The sequence below is a fragment of the Lepidochelys olivacea genome (assembly GCF_965140295.1).
Source record: "Lepidochelys olivacea isolate rLepOli2 genome assembly, chromosome: 7".
Taxonomy (NCBI): domain Eukaryota; kingdom Metazoa; phylum Chordata; order Testudines; family Cheloniidae; genus Lepidochelys; species Lepidochelys olivacea.
In genome coordinates, this window is record NC_140417.1 from 68,157,562 (window position 1) to 68,178,443 (window position 20,882).

The window sequence follows — 20,882 nt, forward strand, 5'->3', positions numbered from 1 at the left end:
AATTCTTTTCTGGCCTGCCTAATTATACTTTTACTTTTGACTTGCCAGAGTTTATGCTCTTTTCTCTTTTCCTCAGTAGGATTTGACCTCCAATTTTTAAAATATTTGTTTCTAACCACCTCTTTTACTCTGTTTAGCTCTGGTGGCATTTTTTTGGTCCTCTTAGTGGGTTTTTTATTTTTTTTGAGCTTCTGCTCTGGTGTTTTTAAAAAGTTTCATGCAGCTTGCAGGCATTTCACTCTCGTGACTGTTGCTTTTAATTTCCATTTAATTAGCCTCCTCATTGTTGTCTAGTTCCCCTTTTTGAAGTTAAATACTAGTGGAGTGGCTTTCTTGTTGTTTTATCACCTACAAGGATGTTAAATTTAATTACATTATGGTTGCTATTACTGAGTGGTTCAGCTATATTTGCATCTTGAACCAAACCCTGTGTGCCACTTAGGACTAAATCAAAAATTACCTCTCCCCTGGTAGGGTTACAGGACTAGCTGCACCAAGAAGCAGTCATTAGTGGTGTCTAGAAATTTAATTTCTGAATCCCATCCTGAGGTGTCATGCTCCCAGTCAATATGGGGATAGTTGAAATCCCCCATCGTTATTGGGTTTTCTGCTTTTTTATAGCTTCTCTGATCTACTGACCGTTTCACAGTCACAGTCACCATCCTGGTCAGATGGTTGGTAGTATATTTCTACTACTATGCTCTTTTTATTCAGCCATGGAATTTCTATCCATAGAGATTCTATGGTTCCATTTGATTCATTTAAGATTTTACTACATTTGACTCTTCTTTCTTTCACATACAATGCTTCCTCCTTCCCAGTGCAATCTACTCTGTATTACCATGCCTCAATGATTATCATCATTCCACCAAATTTCTGTGATATCTATCATATCAATATCCCCATTTAATACCAGACCCTGAAGTTCACCAATCTTAGTATATAGTCTGCTTGCATTTATATAAAAGCACTTATAAAAATTTTCAATATTTAGTTGTCTGTCTTCATGAGATGTAATTGAATGGATCTCTTTTTCGTTTGACTGTTTCTCTTCAATTCCTAACTGTACTTTATCACTATCATCTTCTCTTTACTGGGATATAAGTATCCCCTTTAATAAATCCTCCCCGTCTGTCCGAACCGTGTGCTCTTCTGTACCTGTCGGCTTTCTCCCAGCCCTTGGCTTAAAAACTCCTCTACGACTTTTTAAATTTGACATGCCAGCAATCGGATTCTGTTTTGGTTTAGATGGAGCCCATCACTTCCTGTATAGGCTCCCCCTTTCCTAAAAAGTTCCCCAATTCCTAATAAACCTAAATTCCTCCTCCCAACATCACTATCTCATCCATGCATTGAGACCCTGCATTTTTGCCTATCTAACTGGCCCTGCGCATGGAACTGGAACCATTTCAGAGAATGCAACCATGGAGGTCCTGGACTTTAAACTCTGACCTAGCAGCCTAAATTTGGCCTTCAGGACCTTTCTCCTTTTCCCTAAGTCGTTGGTACCTACATGTACCACAACCACTGCCCCCAGCTTTGTACATAAGCCTCTTTAGATGTCTTGAGCCATCTACAGTCTTGACACTCAGCAGGCAATTCACCATCCAGTTCTCTCAGTTATCACAAACTCAAATATCTCTTTCTAATTAGCAAATCCCCCATGACTATAATCTTTCTTCCTAATAACAGGGGTCCCCTCCCCTGGAAGAGTATTCTCAGTGTGAGAGGATACCATGACATCATCTGGAACTTGGGTCCCAACTGTTGGATTTTTTTCCCCCTGTTCCAGCTTGACATTCCCTTTCCCCTTTGATCCTCATCAGTAGCACAGCAGCTGTCAGACTGGGGATTGGGACCGTGCTGCTGTGTCCCAGGAAATCTCATCTGTGTACCTCCCTATCTTCCTTAGCTCCTTCAGTTCAGCCACCATCATCTCAAGAGCCTGTACTCTGTTTCTGAGAGTCATGACCTTTTTGCACGTCTGACACTTTCCCAGAAGGCAGGGAACTGGATAGGCCCTACTCTGATGCTGGACTTCTGTCTGCACTATTTTTACCCTTGTGTTTGTGGGTTTTGTTTTGTTTTGAGGGGGGTGTTTATTGGCTTAAGTGTAGAGAATGTTTGTTCGGTGAATATGACTGTCATACACCATTTCTAAACACCACTGTTTTATATATTATATTTATGTGTTACGGGTGTATATTTAGAAAATCCATACTAATATCTACACATACACAATAGTGTATTATATCATGTATTTTTATATTTGTGTTTATATATATAAAAATACAAACTTTGTCACACATTGTAATGTATTAACACTTGCATTAAATATTTCTTAATTGTATCTAACAAAGATTACAGATCAAAATCTGTTTGTTTATATTCCTAGTGTATTTCTTTGGGTAGAAATTCCTAGATAAATTAATGTTCTCGAACAACTGTTTGCACTTATGAATGTGCATACATGACATTTAAGTATAGTAATGTAAATTGTTTCAAACTGAATTTCAGTACTAGAAATATTAATTTTTAGTCTTGCCCTTTGTTTCTTAGTATATCAGGCATGGTGCTGGGTATTTGATCATCTATAAAGCAGTTGACAGTATTATTTATCAACTGTGAAGTGTAAATTAATTGTTGTAGTTAGAAAACATTGTGTCCTACACATTTTAAAAGATTTTAGCTATTCTCCAACTCCCTTTAAATGAAACCTGACCACAGCTTCAGGCACCAGTTTAATAAATCTTTGTTTCTTGTAATCAGGCAATATTGAATACGCCGTCTTTAAAATATGGGTGGTAGGAATTTCATTTATATAGATGTATTTGTGCCTATATGTACTAAATCTATAACTTTATGAAAGAAATGCAATGTTTAACCTATTCAGCATGATGCTAAATCTTTGGTAGATGGGTGATTACATATAGTGGAACATTTCTAGTGAGGTCACTTTTCTTTCCAGGGTAACATTTGTTGAATGAAAGGCAAAATCTAGAAAATAATATTGATTTTAAAATTTGCTGTGCAGCAGCTGTTCTATACCTGGTTTTAATATTGTTAAAATATCCCAGAATCAAATACACAGCCTGGTGGTGCAAACCCGGAAAGGATTTTGGTTTTACCATGCTACTGTATTTACAATCAGAGATATCAGCCTATTTGATAAAAGCCACGTTTGAAATATCTGTGATGAATAGGAAACTTTTCCAGGCAAGTGCCCTCTGCTTCTGGCATTTAAGATGGCATTTGAAAAATAAAAGGCTGAAATTTTAAGTGTTCACTAATCTTGTCAACCTTGGAAAAATATCTCAAAAATAAGACCCTAAAAGTTGAGATCAAAGGATCAAAAATGCTGAACACTCGAGGTGTTTACAGTTACAAAGGTAACCCACATTTGAAAATGTTGGTATTAATCATGTTTTGATAATTAATAAGTAATCATTTGTCAATCCATAGCCAATTAATTGATGATTGACCATTAATAGAAATGTTAAAGGCGATTATATGTTTAGTGAGAGGGATTCTCTCAAGTCTGGATAAGTTTAATAATAAACCTCGGTTAAGTCAGTTTGATTTTATTTGCTGATTATCAGTTAGTAAAGACAGCACATACATAGAGAGGCCTACAGTTACCAACAGCTGTGGAAGATCTTCCCTGCAGTTCTCTGACAGTCTGTGTCCAGCCTGCAGATGATCTCATTTCCTTGTGATCTTTTAGTGTAATTGTACCCTTTGTTGTTCTCCTTGTTTATCATTCTAACCCTTAACTATTTCCTCCTTTTTTGCACTTTTCCTTATCTCTAGGTTATTTCCTGACAAATTTTGCGGTTAATGTGATAAAATAACTGTAACAGCCGTCTTCATGTTTTGCAGTTAAGATTGCAAAAAAATTCTGTAACAGAACTTTAAAAAAAATATGCTGAAGGTTCAGGTGTCTTGGTAGCAGAGCATCATGGGAGTCTTGCTTCCAGGCAAGCCTTAAAATCTTTCTTGACACTATATTAAGTGTCTCCAAGGCGATTTAAAGATGTAGCACAGATCCAAAAGCCCATTGAAATCAATGGGTGTCTTTCCCCTGAGTTCAGTGAGTGTTGGGATAGGACCTAAATGACCAGTCAGTACAACTTACAAGCATAAAAATAATTAATAATGTGTCCAATCCTAGAAAACAAGCCTAAAGAACCCTTTTAAATATGCTTGGTGAGTTCGTCATTATTTTTCCTCTACATACACTTGATAATGTGTGTGGTGGGGTGGATTTTATCTAGCAATTCAGTTATTTTAATAGTAATTTTAACTGTAAAATACTATGGTGGACACATTCGCTGCAGAGGGGTTTTCTACCCCAGCCCTCCAGTACGCTGGCAAGAAGGGCAGTATTGGGAGAAAGGACTAAAAGTTCCATATTTAGGTGGAGTCCTATTGCCCTGCACAAATAACGTACAGGTGCATAAGCCACTATATTCCAGACCATAGACTAGAATAATGACTGTAGAGGTCTGCTGTCTGGGTTCATTCCCTACTCCCGGGCTAGGAGGCATATATTTTGGCCACTGATTTGGCTTTATTCAGAAAAAATAAATTAACCTACAATGAATAACTCTAATTTTAAAATTATATTGCAGATCACCATTGCATTGCCATGATAAAGCCTTCCTAAAGTTTTCCAATCCAGGGTATAAAGAGCAATGCAAGATAGAGAGCATCTGCAGCTGTTCAGTCCCGTAAAGCAGATATTTCTGAGTGGTCATCAAGAGCCAAAGCCATGTGGCCTTTCTGAAAGGTAGTCTTCTATCAAAATTCTACCTACCAGGGAGCCACAAGGTTGGTGAGATTTAGAAACCCCTCACCACATCAGCACACCTTCAAAGTGCTTAACATTATAGCATATATTAAAAATGGCATTTTTAATGATGTATGTAGATTGGCTGTTCTTGGACTTTTTCTATAAAATATTGTTTCCCTGAAAGATACAGAACTGGGGCTTTTTGACAATTTTAATGCAGATTAAGATAATTAATATGATAAATGGCTCAAATTGTAAAGGGCATCTGGCCAGACGTGCTTGATTTGTTGTACTGTGATTTTATTTTATTTTATTTTATTTTATTTTATTTTATTTTATTTACCTGAAATTCAGAGAACCCCATTACATAGTTTAAGAAGATTAGTGTTGTGCCCAATGACATTCGATGCTGTGTGTTAATCTCAAACTTTGTCAGGAACTTGCTCCTCCCATGTTGATCTAAAACAGTCCAAATTTGGTCATCATGCTGGCATTCTGCATAAGCCACTTACTCCAGAGGGATTTGGGGGAAGGTTGAGGGCCTATTCCCAGAGACAGTGAGGGTGGAAAACAGCTTTTGTCGATGGTTCAGTGGCTGAGGTGAGTTATTTTGATTTTGTTCCTTTGGAATGTTTGTATTTAATTCTGCTGGGTGCATTATTCTGTTGCAGGATTAAGTAAATGTAAAATCCCTAGATCTCTTGTACAGGAGTCCTTTTATTGTTACTTGTAAATAAATGTACAATTTGTTTTCTGCTCTCAAAGTGCTTAATTATTGTTGCTGGCCTGGTAACAGATGGTAGGGTCTTCCAAGTCAATGTCCTATTAAAGGAGAAATCAGTGACATGGAGTCTTCAGATATTCTTAATGGAATTTGTTTTTTTTTTACACTATATGTACCGGTCCTTGAATGGAGGCGCTCACAAACAGCATGGAGGCAATAATCTGTTTCAGGAATCTCAGCTCAAACTCCAATGCCCCAGTCCCAGGGAGCAACTTTGCCTCGAGAGTCCACTCTGATTAGAGAGATTAAGACAGAGAGCAAACTCTTTTGCTGCTTGCCACAACTTCCCAAAGCAATTTGCTTCAGAAAACCAACAATGCAGAAAACCAACAACCAACAAAAAAAGACATTATAAAATTGTGTGCCACAGCTCCACCAGGGGACTCTGGCCACACCAGTACTTAACAATTAAATAACCGGACATTGACTCTCACAGGTGTCTTTTGATTAAACATTTGTAAAGAGAAAATTAACTGTAGCCTATTTGGAGCCATGTCTTGGTACAGTTCTCCACTTCTTAAACATGCCATTCATTGAAGTATTAATTTCCATTATGGTCAAGACTCTGCCAGTTATATGTAGTGGAAGCCAACTATAATAAAAGTCCTCTTAAAGTGGAGTTTCAGAGTAACAGCCGTGTTAGTTTGTATTCGCAAAAAGAAAAGGAGTACTTGTGGCACCTTGGTTAGTCTCTAAGGTGCCACAATTACTCCTTTTCTTTTTAAAGTGGAGTGGAAGTCCCAGATTGCATCAGTGCATTTCAGTTGACTTTCACTCTTCTTATAGAGGAACTTCACTCAGTTTATAGCAAAGTTTCATTTCATTCAAAGGATGAATCTTAGATGAGGAAAATGAGGTGTGTTTACCATTTGTTAGCAAACACGTTTAGTACTTAATATGATTTTAAACACCATTTTGTGCCTACTGTAGTCAGTAGTGTTAAACTTAATACCTGAGGGAGGGAGAGGAGCTTTTTTCCTGCCAACTTGGGGTACATTCCTTTCCCCTGTCATAACTTTAAAATTGGCAGCTTTTGCTTATGACACTTCAAAAATTTTACAGCCAAAAGTACCCAACAACTCCTGCTCTCATGCCCTCCCATTCCCACCCCTCACAATATTTGGTGGCAGAAATGACATAATTTGCATGGAGATAATATTATAAATACTTGCAAAGCGCTGTTTTTACATCTGTATGTGACCCGAGTTTCAAACTCATTGAAGTCAATGGGATTCTTGACTTCTGTAGATTTGGATTCTGCTTTGAAACCTGGTCATTTGATAGAGCTGTAATTATAAAGGTTCTTTTCTTCCAGTAGAAAATGTGTGATAGTTTTGCTTGAGAACTACTAAAAATGACTTAGGCCTTGCCAGTGGTTTTGTAGGCAAATATCTGGCCTCCTCATAGGTATGTGCTTACTGTTGTATGTGGAGACACCCAGATTTATGTAGATGATGCATCTTGAACTATAATCCATTTAATAGTAATACGTCCATGTTATGTCTATTTGCATTTACTCCTTTTAAAGCACTGGATTGGTGCAATAATAGATGAAAGGCCATGTAACCCATAAAGGCAACGGGGAGTGTGTTGTTGAGGCGTGAGGTCAAAGGCGGAGTGCTTCCTATACTCTTGGCACCTTTAAGACAGTGGTAACACGTGCCACACAGTACCTTATTGCTTTTATAAAATGTCTTGCTTGAAGAAAGGGAGCATTACTTTTTGACATGGAACTTGTTTATCTCATCTGCCACAATGTCAGTGTGGAATACTCCAGGTCCACAAACCTACTTCTAGTTTTAAAAGGCAGTATGCAAAGAGGTGCTTTAAGACTTTGGGGCAGATCCTTAGCTGGCATGAATTGGCATAGCTCAATTGATTTCAGTGGTGCTATGACAGTTGACTTTGAGTATATGCCCCCAAGTCAGTTGTAGCCATGAGAATCTAAAATACCAGCTATAATGTGCAGAAAACCAATTGCCTAAGTAAAGAGCTGTATATTCTTATTACCATGTATGACACATAATCAGACTGGGTCAGCTGAACCATGTTTATTCCAGTGTATGGTAAAAGTTGTGGGATCAGCCTTTCTGTTGCGTTGGTGTAAATCCAGAGAATTGCCACTGAAGATATTGTACTTGAAGTCAGAATACAGTCCTGTAACTTGAAATCAACATGGACTAGATTGATAGTGTGTTTAAAGAGGGGATAAAAATGGTTTTATCTGGTTTTGGTTTTTGTTCCCCCCTCCCCAGTCTTGCCTTATTACATTCATATAAAGTAGTTTGTGGACTCTCCCACAGACTGCTATTAGAACCTGTCTGATAATGTTTATTCCAGAACAGAGCAGTGCAAAAGCTATGAAACATTTCTACCATTACAAAATGCTGTATCCAGTTTTACTGACCCTCATAACTGTGCCGTCAATCATCAAGCTGCAGACACCTAAGAAAGGTGTGCATATGTCCTCTGCATTTCACTGTCAAACTGAAAGCATATTGATATGGTGAAAACTGCCTACTGTGGTTGGCTAAAGCCTTCTGCAGCATCATTCATGCTCGCAGAGTTGAATTTGAATGTGAGTGCAGATGCTTCATCCAGTGTTGATCCATATGGATTCCGTTACCTACTACATCCTTCATTTTGCAGCCCAAAATTCAGTTAGTCAAGAATGCTTATCTGGTTTAGCCTGCTGTTGTGTGAAATTTTAATGGTGCAAAACCTGGTTAAACACTGAGACCAGTGGTTTGGTTCTTTTTTTTCTTCGTGACAATGAATGGACCAAATACGATGATGTGACTTTGGGTGCAACCTCTGCCTGAAACTCCTAATCCAGCATGTTTTTAACCCAGTGGCATGTAAATCCCAGGAGTTTAATTAATCAAGTCCCCCCTCCCACGGTACCAGTTTAGGGAAACTACAACTCTAATCTTAAATCGTGTCCCTGTTGGCAGAGAAGATATATGAAAGGGAGAGTACATCTTAACACACACATTTTATCAGAAGCCATAGCACAGGAAGATAGCTGAAAGGCATAAATGTTTGTATGCTGGGTCTGTTCTTTTTTTTTTTTTTTTTTTGGCATCCCCATTAATAACAGAGCATGTTTCCATTTAATGACATCTTAAGCAAGCTGTGTTAGGAGTTAGTGATTGCATGTTTAATCATGGAAATAAGCACCAACCGAGCCAGTCATTCACTCTTACCCCAAGGGAGCTATATTTCTTGGAAAGCACTGATGGAAAAGTCAATGTGCTTGAGTCTCAGCTGTGGCATAAAACCCATGGCACATTTTGTTTATGCCACTGTGTTCATGTCATTTCAGTGTATGTGTCTGTGAACAGGAGGGGTTAAAGGTACATTTGTGAGCTTATATGTTGGTTTCCATCATGCCATTGACACCTACTTGCATGATACGTTCTTGTCTCTTTTGCCCTATCATGCAGGGAATATGAGGTGTTCCTTAGATATGTGAATTAGATATCTAGATGAAATTACTCAGGAACGACCAACATGAAGGGATTTGGAAAAGAAAATACTCCAGTAAACAGTATATTAGGGAATTTAGCTGAAACAAGATTAGATTACTCCTGTGTGTTTACAAATATTATATGAGGTGACTGAGCTTATAAGCAGAGAGGGAAGCCTGAACCACTGGATCTTGACACTTTTGAAAAGTTTATATCCATGTGTGAACTTTGTTTGCCAACCCCATCTCTATTTAGGACATGTCTACACTTTGAGCTGGAAGTGTAAATCCCAGCTTGAAGAGACATTTCCATGTGAGCTCTGATTGAGTGAGCGTGCTAACAATGAAGCGTAGCGGTAGCAGCATGAGCAATGGCTAGTTTGCCCCTATTACGTACCTGTCCAAGTTGCTATGACAGGTGGTGCAGGGTTTTTTTGTTTAACTGCTCGCTTGTTTGATTTATCTAGGTACCAGTCCCTGCTAATCTGTCAAGCAAGTGGAAAGGAAGGGGAAAAATCTGATCTTTAATTTGTTTGAGTTGTAAAGGGAAGGTCTGAGCCACAACGCTATTAGTCAATATTATATCACCTTTTTTTCAAACTTTGTGAGTACATATTCTCCTTTCTTCACTGATAGCATTTACAGTTTAAGATAACCATGGTATACAGCTTAATTGTTCTCTGTTGTATAGTAACAGGAGCCCCAGATCTATTGTTTTCGGTACACTTAAGAGAATGTATGTCTTCCACAATGAGATATTACGGTTGCAAATGTAGATCTATACAAACTTTCCTTCAGGTGATCTTAAACCTTTTTATTTGCAATCTATATCTGTGTTGTTAAAATGGGAATAGTACCCGTAGAAATAAATGCTACCCAAACTTTCTTTCCAGTGTTTCACCCCATAGATCACCTGGTATTTAATATCATAGAGTGGGACTTTTCTTGATTTACAATCACACAACTTAAAAAAACAAACAAAAAAAAGGGGCAAACTATTATAATGGTATCCACTTCTTGCATTGAAAAATGAACTGTGGTCTCACAGCTCCCTTGAGTGTTTGGAAGGAGAATAGCATCTCTTAATAATAAAGCACTTTCCTATGAGCGGTGCACATTCATATCATTATCATTTGCCTGGCAAATTTTCAACCATCAACAGAGAAAGTTTTCATTGATTGCCTCCTGTTGTAAGGAAGTAATAATACTGCTGTCTCTGCCTTTCATGAACTATACAAATCAAAGAAAACAGAAAGAGCTAGGGAGACTTGGTGGGAATAAAATACAGTGTTGTGTGGGTTATTTCCCATATCACTGCATAAAAGTACAGGGTCATGGTCTCTGTGCATAGGCACTAAATATTTTGACTAAGGTTTTCAGAGATGGCTACTGATTTTTGGATGCTCAGTCAGAGACACCTAAAAGGAGCCTAATTTTCAAGAAGTGCTGAACCATCCTCTGAAAGTGAAAAATCAGACCCTTTGTTAAGCTGCCTCAAGTCAGGGACCCCAAATTGCTAATCACTTTTGAAAATCTTGGCCATTGTGTAGTAATTTGGAAAATAGAATGTTACCATTTTGCAACAGGGTTGCAAATGGCTCAAGCTCCTAGAAACCATGAAATGAAAGCTACATATGAGAAATATTGTTATAACTACCCTAAGCTTTGTTAGCCCTGATGGACTGCTGTTGAAACAGGAATTACTCTGAAGTGGTTGCAATCATTTGGACCAGAGTCTCACTGAGTTGATCAGAAAGTGACACTATGCTTGATCCTAATCCCATTAAAATCAACTGGAAAACTCCCATTCAGTCTGAAGGTGCTGGATCAGTCCCACTATCTTGTGGTGGGGAAAACAGGGGGAAACCATTATGTATAACAGCAATGCAACCCTTTGCCAGGGATGTGTGTGGGTACACATCTTCGTATAAATCTATAAAAAAAAATGCAGTTGTGATATTTTCCTCCCAATTATGTTGTTTTATGAATCATGACTGTGTTAGTGAAATAACTTATTATTTTTTAAGTGACACATTGACACAAATTCTTGTCCCGTTGAAGTGAATGAATTTTGCAATTGACTTCAGTAGGACAGGAATAAATAATTTGCACTCACCAATTTTCACGTCCTGGGATCTGTCCATCCCATGAAATGTGTGCGTTACTCCTACCGATAAGACAATCCTGTGGTTTCAGTTTTTGTGCATAAATTGAACTTGCTCAGTTTCCAGTAATTTGGTGAAACTTACCCATTGTTTTCTTGTGCTGCTATAACGTATACCCAGATTCTATCATTTGTTTTTTGGAGGAAATGTGTAAGAAAGCTAATTGAGGTACAACAGGCGTTGAGAGCTTGTATCTCATTGCAGTATAAAAGGGGAGGTTGAGCTGCAGAGTAGGCATAACTAGATGGCAGTTATCTTCTGTTTTTCAGACTTATAATTAGTTTGGCAATTTTTTGTAACAGACCAGGAAGAAGACAAATCTATCTGTGTGTGTTGACTTCTCAGACATCAAATTTTCAGACCTGTACAGTTGGTACAAATAAGTTCAGCAGACTTCTAAATGGAGAGAACTGACATGAAGGATGAATGAAAAGATGCCTCTTCACCTCTGATATGAATCCAGACTTAATATTGTTTTTTCAGGTTCATAGCTGCCTATGAGTGGTGTACTGTTTTTCTCATTATTTTTCACATGCACCTGTATTTCCAAGTTCCAATCCGTATACAAGTACCAAAATATCAGGGTTATGTTTTAACAAGTGTAACCAGAAGCAGGAAGTATGAAATGAGACAATCCTTGTTTCTCATGGTATTTCCAGTCCAGTAATGCCTATCTAATAGCACTGATGATTTCAGATTAGAATCCAAACCAGATCTGAACTCAGAACCTTTTTGGTGGTGCAATTGAAGTAGATGATAAAAAGAAATAAGAAGAGGTGGAAGAAGACTAAGTTAAATAAATTCAGGCATAATGAACCATCTGTCATTTCCTTTCTCCAAAATTTCCTATATTTTTATGTCCTGAAGTCACAAAAACATTGTGACATTGGGTACAATTTTCAGAAGTACCTAAGGGACATAAGAGCCTAAGTCCATTGCAAGGAAATTGTGATTTAAAAAGATTTAGGTGTGTTGTGAAAATTTTACCCAGTATGCCATCATTCTTCCAAAATATCAGCTGTACAGATCCTGTGTTCTTCATGGATACCCAAATGTTTTAACAGTGAACTGACAAAATTAATCTAAGCAGAGATTGTTATGCTGATCTGTCTGTTGTACATTCACTGTCTAGGCTGAAATAAGCCTTGAAATATGTCTTGACATGAAATAAGTCTTCACTGTTTTTGATTATTTTAATCTACTCCGGCTATCTTAATTCTTCCTTGAAGGCCGTCACAATGGTGTATAAATCCTCCTGGTCCAGAATGTACCACTGTGGACTGCCACTGCACTGACTGCAGTGAGACTGCTGCGTGGCATACATTCTGAGATGTCTCCAGTGAATCAGGAAGTACCAGAAAGATTTTGGAGGAAAGCTACTTTAGAAAGAGAAGTTGAAAACTTATTCCTGTACTAAAAGTCTCCTCACACCTGTTAGTTGAGATGTCATGTACACACAGCAAAAATGTCATTTTTGCATTGCAATTCATCTTTAATATGTATTCCAAATAGTATCTAAAAGAGAGAGAGAAGATTTGGGATTATGTTCTGTGCTCACTCTTTTTAGAATAATCTCATTGGTACAAATAGTAGTCCTCTTAATTAAACAAAGATAGCGTACATCCTTTGTTTAATTAGTCTGGGCTGCTCACTGTTGATGAGAATAAATTTTTTTTAAAAATGGAAAAGTTCCTTCATTCTTGTAAAACCTAACTTTCAAAAACTGATTTGGATACATTTTAGTAGAAAGTATGACTGCAGCATTTAATTGCAAGTATCAGCATTAACTTTTTTCTGGACAATCATGTTACCCATGATACTTGTAAATGGTTGTAGAAGAGAGAAGACCAGTTAAAATATAAGCATAAGTGAGCCCCTTCCTTCCACTGCCTCAATCTTGTGGAGGTGGGTTGCTCAACAGGTACTGTTTTGTGATCTGCTATTCAGTCTAATGTTGACTGACAACACTGTCATTAATTTGAAAGAGATGCAGGCACATATTCAATTAGAGGATGTTTCAGTTGCTTTTTACAACAGTAGTAGAACAGTTATAGCTATCCCATCCAACAGAGGGATCCCATGGCTTCCAGTTCTGGGACTGTGAAGGCTTTGTTTGGCCACTAGGATACAGCCAGTGTCTTTTAAAAATATATCTATGTTCTGAGTAGCTTTGGTTTGCTTCTGGTGGACACACCTATAAATACTACGCTTCCAGTTGGTGACAGTAGTGTTATATTGTTTTTTTCAGTGCTGTTCTGATTCATATCATGTACTTTTGGATCACAATGTTCTATGCAGTGACTGGGTTGTTGTACATAAGGCCTAACTTTTCCAACCAATAATTTGAGTACTGTTCAAATTCTGGATTGCACAATATGTGAAGGGTGTAGTTCAGACTGTTCAGACCAAAAGATTTCGCTATGAGATTGTTCTGATAATGGCAACTCAAGGTATCCAGTAAACGGTGAGAAATCTGACTGCTTTCTCCTCTTCTTTTTGATTTGAAAGACTTGGTTGTGTTTCATATTGCTCAAAGACTTGGTTGTGTTTCATATTGCTCAAAACATTTTAGCTTCAATAAGGCTTCCCTTAGGGAACTGGATCTTTATCCCTGTGTCTTATTGTCTAGTCTACATGTGGCTTATGGCTGTATTGAGCAATTTGTTCTGTATGGTTGGTGATCAAACCAAATGATAACATGGCTTGGCAGGGAAAACACCTATAACTTGTTTGACTTCTTTTTAATGTAGGTTCCTGCCTAGGCTAAATTACATTTTTAATGTAATGTAAAAAATGTTAACAAGGTTAAAAAATGAGTTTTGATTTTACAAAATTTACTGTTGGTCATAGGACTTGTTACTATGAGGAGTGCCATTGGACTAATAAGTGTGTTTAAGTATATTATGTGGATTGGGCCTTGGAATGAGCAGAACACTTTGTGTGTTAACTTAAATGAAATAAGTTACAATTTCCAAAATCATGGTTTGATCTTCTGTCTTGGTTGTGTGTATTACGATGATGTTGGAGACAACTTGGAGATGTCCCCAAAAGTTTTTGCAGGGAATATGGAATCACATCCTCGGATCAGTACTTTCTCTGTCTCCTATTGAGTTCCTATTATTAAACATATTTGTGTCTGGAGAGAGGCTTGCGCTCTCATTGTTTCATTTTGGCATGACTGCAAACCACTTAGAATCATGCCTCTTACTTTTCATCCAGCCCTGCAAAATCAAGTAAGGAAACAAACCTTGTTTAATCCCCAATATCTATGAGAATTAGTGAACATATCATGCAGTATTTTGAAGAACCGATGAAAGGTGATTCGATTTATAGCCAGTTTGTCTGATACAGTGAAATGTTTTCCCTAGACTGTTTCAAGAGACAAGGTGGTTGCGGTAATATCTTGTATTGGACCTATTTCTGTTGATCGGAGAGAGAAGTGTTTTTTAGCTGACACAGTACTCTTCTTCAATTTTGTGTAAGTTTGAAAGCTTGTCTCTCTCGCTAACAGAAGTTTGTCTGATAAAATATTACCTCACCCACCTTGTCTCTGTAATATTCTGGGACCAGCATGGCTGCAACGCTGCATACTGAGTCAAGAATCGTTCAGATATAGTATAGTAGTGTGCATTACATTCTTAATTACGAGGATTGTCACAGGGTAAGAGTAACTCATTTCAATTTGGTTTATTGATGGAGGGAGGAAGAGCACAGTATCTACTCCCTCTCCACCAGATAGCTTACAGTTTTTGAGGTGTTCTGAGATGCATTTGGGGAAATAGTGCCAGCTCAAGTCAATCTGCTGCCCTGGCCAACCTCCCTTTTCACTCCCACACCTCCGTCACTTGCTCAAAAAGTTGTCATAAACTGCTGCTGTTGATATTTTGCTCCCTTAGCCAGCCACTTTTTTAACCAAGTTTCATTTAGGGTCTCCAAAGACTAATGGTTGTGGCTGAAATGCCTGAGTGCTGGCCTTTGGTTGATTGCTCTTGCATATTATTACATTTTTCTCTGTCTGGAAGCTCATACTCTTTTTGAATAAAATAAGTTAGAGCCTCAAGCACCCTTATGCTTTCTTCCACACAGCCCCTTTCATCTGGGACCTCCCACCCCAGACAAAATCCTTAAAATTATCAGTTAAACCTCCTTCAAGTCGCTCCTCAAGATTACCTTTTTCCATGTTACGTACAGAAAACTGCAACTCGATGATGGCTAGATATGTGATGAATTATGATCTCTGCTCCTGATTGGCTAAGAATTGTTTCAGAGTAACAGCCGTGATAGTCTGTATTCGCAAAAAGAAAAGGAGTACTTGTGGCACCTTAGAGACTAACCAATTTATTTGAGCATAAGCTTTCGTGAGCTAGCTGTAGCTCACGAAAGCTTATGCTCAAATAAATTGGTTAGCCTCTAAGGTGCCACAAGTACTCCTTTTCTTTTTAAGAATTGTTTGTTGCCCTGATTTATAGCATACTCTTCCTGTCTTACAGGGGTATTTTAAAAGTCAGTGGAGCTTTGAGATCCTCAGATAAAAGTTGCCACATTGTATGCAGTAGAAGCACAAATTATTTTTTAAGAAGTGTCTATAGCATGCCTGGCCAAAGCTTTCAAAACTTGAGTGCCTACCATTAGGCACCTACATCCCTGGTTAGGCTCAGAAATAAGGTCTCTAATTACTTTTTCTGAAGGTGTGGGACACCAGCAATACTGGTTGGCCTCACTGGCAGTTGGAGTGTTCAACATCCCTGAAAATCCAGCCAGTTCTACTTATATGTGAGTGCCTAAAATTAAACTCCTAAATCCAGATATGAAAATTTTGGCCTCTGCAGTGCGTTTTGAAGAGAGTGCTCCAGGCACTGTGAAAATGCTCAGATTTACAAGAAGTACACCTTACTCTTGAACCAGGTAAATAGAATTGTGTGATGCCATGACTGGAGCTGTGCATTCACACTAAGATGATTGTATCCATTTTCTCAGTGAAATCTTCCTGTCCCATCCCTCCCAGTGAAATTCAGCCAGACACTGACTCAAAACAACTCAAAAATAAATCTTTTTGTGCCTACAGGTAAACTTTTCTCTCTCACTATCACTGTCACCTATGCAGTCAAACCTGTCAGTAAAAATACCATAGGCAAAGATAGGTGTCATTGTCAAAGCAACTCACTTAGTCTCTGAAACTTAATCTCAGTATGGCCATGTCTCCAGATGTGTGCCCATTGCCTCTTAATAGGTATTATGTGAGTAAAACTATTTTCAAAAGAATTTTAAAATCGTTAAAATCCTTTGCAGTGCTAAAAATAGGTGCAATTCAATTATAAAATAGCTATTTGTGTTATTGCATACAAAAATAAAAAAATCAACGCTTGAAGTTGTCGCTAGGCTGCCAGGTTTAACCCTACAGATGAATGTTAGATGAGTCCTCATGGTTTATGCATGAGGATACAATTTAATGCAATCATTAATTCTAGTTTTTATTGTCTCAGTAGCATCTAATGGCTAATATAGATAGTACTTCCTGAGCAGGTAGTGCCAGAAATAATGGTCTGGCCTATAGATTTGTGAACCAGGATTTCTATTGCTCTTTCCAGGTGCTGGCTTTGTGCTCCTGTGGATGATCAGTCAGCTGAGAGGTTCCCAGTGTTGTTTTTTTACGTTAGGCACAGAAATGTAGGTTACCTTTCGCCTCTTGATTTCAAGTGTATTAACAGGCTGAGAAAAAAATCTCATGGTCCAATAATTGTGCAAACTTAACCCTTTACAAATTTGCTGGAAAGACGGCAGTGGATACACATCATTCCCATCTAGAGCTAAGTTCATTGAAGTGATGATTTGCACCAGTGATGGTTGTTAGCATAGCAAAGAGTGGAGGTATGTGACCTTCTGCAGTGACTTCTAGTCTTTTTCTTTTCTTGTCTCTCTCCTCTCATTCAAGCCCAGGGTTGGCCACCAGAACAAAACACATGCAGGTCACTGGCGATCCAGACTTACACAACACAAAATAAACTATGTCTATATAGAGCTCAGTGGGAATGGACATAATGGTTCATTTTTACTTGTCTTCATCCTGAGTTTTTGCTGCCTTGCATATGCTATAAATTTGACCCAGATGTGACTAGATGCCATTAACTGCTGTATTGATGTAACTTTTGTGCTGATGTGTATTCTCCAGTCAGTTCCCTTTTCCTATATTGCAGACCTTTACTAACGAAAGTTCAATTATATTTGATTATTCCTAACCTTTTAAAAATAGGGTACCCTTAAAAGTTATGGTTCCCATAGACTGCAGCGACGTTAAGAGACCATGTCACTGTGAACGGTCTCCAGTGTTAACTGCTTATGCTAAACAATCTGCTCCACTTTGTATTTAGTATTCTGAGTACATTTCCCAGACCTGCAAATCTCTGTGTAAGCTCGAAAGCTTGTCTCTCTGACCCACAGAAGTTGGTCCTGTAAAAGATATTACCTCACCCGTGTTGTCTCTCTAATTCCCCAGTACCGGCGTGGCTGCAACAGCACTGCATACATGGTTCACATAGTCCTGTACCAAAAGAGAGAAGGAATTTCTGGGTTTCTGAAGAACTTGCAGAAGTCTACAGCTATTCTCTCCATCTCTTTCATGTGTGACCCACACATGATATCCATATAATATGTAATATTCTCTAATTGACTAGTATCATGTGAGATATGGAGGTATGAGAAATCCAAACAATGCTGGCTAAAATTGCACGTAGTATAGTCATTTGCTTTCTGTCAAGCTGCATACCTCTAAATATATGCTCAATCTCTGGAGAAATAAATTAAGAAAAACATTTTAAGATTAACTAGCATTTGTTTTTTAAAGTGATGCTTCACAGCAACAAGGCATCCCAACCTTGCCTTCTCGGTGGAGTTTAAAATAGAGGAAGGACACCTCCCATCATCATAGCAATTAAAACGAATTAGAAATACACAGAATTGCTCTAACTCACTTAAAATGTAGAGAGAACTTTTCAAATGAACAAATGGGAATTAGGCACCCACCTCACTGATATTTATTAGGTTGGGACTGGAGGAGAGCTGGACAGGAAACAGTTTTCTAGTACTATGAGAATTTTTGAGATTTTTTTTTTTAAATCCCCATCCCAAAATGGGACAAAATATCAATCTCAAAATTTTTTGCAAACTGAGAATCCAAAAAAATTGCTTGGGTCAAGTCAATTGAAAGGTATGGGTTTGGTAATTTTGAAATGTTTTACTTCAATTTTGACCTTTTGCATTTTTTTACATGTTCTTTACTATAAAGTAAATTTCAAAACAAAGTCATTTTGCTCTGAAAAAACTGAACAACTTTGTTTAGAAAATGTCACAATGGGACACTTGGACAATTTTGAAACTTATTCAAAAAAATTTTTTTGAAACGGGAAATTCTTCCAATCTGACCCTTCCCGGTGAACATGAATTTGTTTTTCTCAGAGGTTTTTTTCCAGCCACAATCTCTAGGTTTTTCTCAATAGAATGCACGTGGAGAGCTGCTGAATCGAATAATAATGCGGGAGAGAGAGAGAGAGATGCATATAGACTAAATTAAACCAGGCCAGTTCAACAAAAGTATCCCAGAAACTGATCTGGAATGTATTTTAGTTTAGGATTGCTTCTGCCTACCATTATCTCCTCAAAATTCCTGAGAAAATGTAAGTACCACATTGCATGAAACCTATGTATTCCATTTATATTGCTGTTGTTGCACTCGCTATCCCTTCTGTCATTTTTACATGTGTACTACAGGTGAAATGCTACCAGTAATCTACTCAACTCTCTGAAGTTCAGATATAAACTTAGGCTATGTCTGTACTTGGAGCTGTGGGTGAGTCCCAGCTCGAGGAGACATACTTGGCTAGCTGGCATCAAGCTAGTGTGCTAAAAATAGAACGTAACCATGGCAGCATGAGCCTGTCCTGCCATTGGTGCTATGCTCTGCTAATGTAATAATGGCACAAACTTCATTCAGTGAAGTAATGGCAGAATCTGATTTCAGTCCTCATAAAGCAAAGAGTATTGGCTAAGACTTTGTAAGACATTGTCTAGGCTCAAGGCATAACCACGTACAGGGCTTGATTCACGTGCAAGAAGAGGAGTTACTCTGCCTAAGGCGGGAATTGACTCCCTCGTGATGTCCAGGGGGAGGACAGCTTTAACTGACACTGGGGCTACAGGACGCCTTAAACTATGCTGGGGGTGCCCCTTTCTGGATAGAGCTGCAGCTGTGGGAGTCCAGGTGGAGTGGAGATGCACTGCTGCAACCTCTCTCCGGGCAGAATTTCTTCTGCTGCAGGCCCTTTGCCCTGGTTTATTATGGCATAACTATAGGCTGAATCAAACTCTCAGCACTCTGAAGCATCCAGTAGGCATAGTTTCCCTGCAATACCTTACAGTAGATCAAGTTTTAGCTCAGAATTTCTTTGCTTTCAAATAAATACAGATAAACAACAAACTTCCTTTCCCAACTGTTGTAATGAAAGAGGAAAGCATTTATCTCTCTGCAGTGATATGTACTGTAAGTATCAGCTATCCCAATGGAGCAGTTATGATTTAACCAAATTGTGTATATTTGATCCATTCACAGATGTTCTAGTATCCTCTTCGAAGTGCATTATTATAGTACAGGGTCTATGCAATAGCACATATGCTCTTGATCACTATTAGCATTCTGCCTTCTTACTCCACATCTCCTAATAATTCTCAACAAGGACTATTTCTGAGACAGTTTCTATTCCTGAGATTGCTCTTTTTCCCCCCTGAACACCAGTGAGGTGATGAGGGCTTCTCTCAAGAGCCCCTCATTTAAAATTCTGCCACTGGATTGATTCCCCTGCATGAAATGCAGCTTGTCCCTTCTCTGGCTACTGTTAAATCAATCCTGTCAGAAATGACATATCCCTGAGACTCATAAAAGTATTTCTGAAGGGCAATTTGATACTTGTGGAATGGACAAGATTGGCAGGTATTTTCAGAGAGTTTCTCATGGAAAGATAACTCTTGCAGGGTCCTAACTCCACATGACCCTCCTTCAAACTATATGAGTTGAACTCTGTTCCATACTGTCTGTATACTCTTCAGGAACTAGGTATAAACATTCCCAGCATGTGACAACATAATGGTCTTGCCAAGTGGTTTACTTGGATTTTGGTCATGAAGAAGTGTTGGTTTTTCGATAAGTAGATTTCTTGATTCTCCTCTTCTGCAAGGTCTAGAAGAGCACAGCTTATTGCAGACTAAGTGGGAAGGGAGGAATTTTGTGGCAGATTGCAGATACTGACAGTGTATCCCTGCCACATGCTCTGAGTCAAACATCAGGTAGATGAATATTCATAATGGAGCATAATGGCCAATAAACAGTAGTCAAAATAGGGACACAGTGCTAACCCCCCCACATCTAATTGATTGTTGAAATCTGATGCTGTGCCACAAATGGTGGAATATTAACAGCACACTCCCATGTTTGTCAGCTAATATCATTTTCTCCTCTACTCTACAAATGTCCTGACTTGAGAGGGGCATGTTATTAATGTAATCATACACCCATTTCAGTAAGGCATAGAGTAAATTCTTCAATATTCTTTCCACATCAGGGAAAGGTTTGTTTCTCATGAATTGTAACACTATCCCTCAACAATATGGAGAAGGCCTGAGTAA

At 38.3% G+C, this 20,882-nt stretch overlaps 1 protein-coding gene across 1 annotated transcript in view; it reads left to right on the plus strand.

The window, feature by feature from the left end:
• RET (ret proto-oncogene) overlaps window positions 1-20,882 on the plus strand; it is a 132,524-nt gene that overhangs the window by 49,382 nt on the left and 62,260 nt on the right. The window lies entirely within an intron of this gene.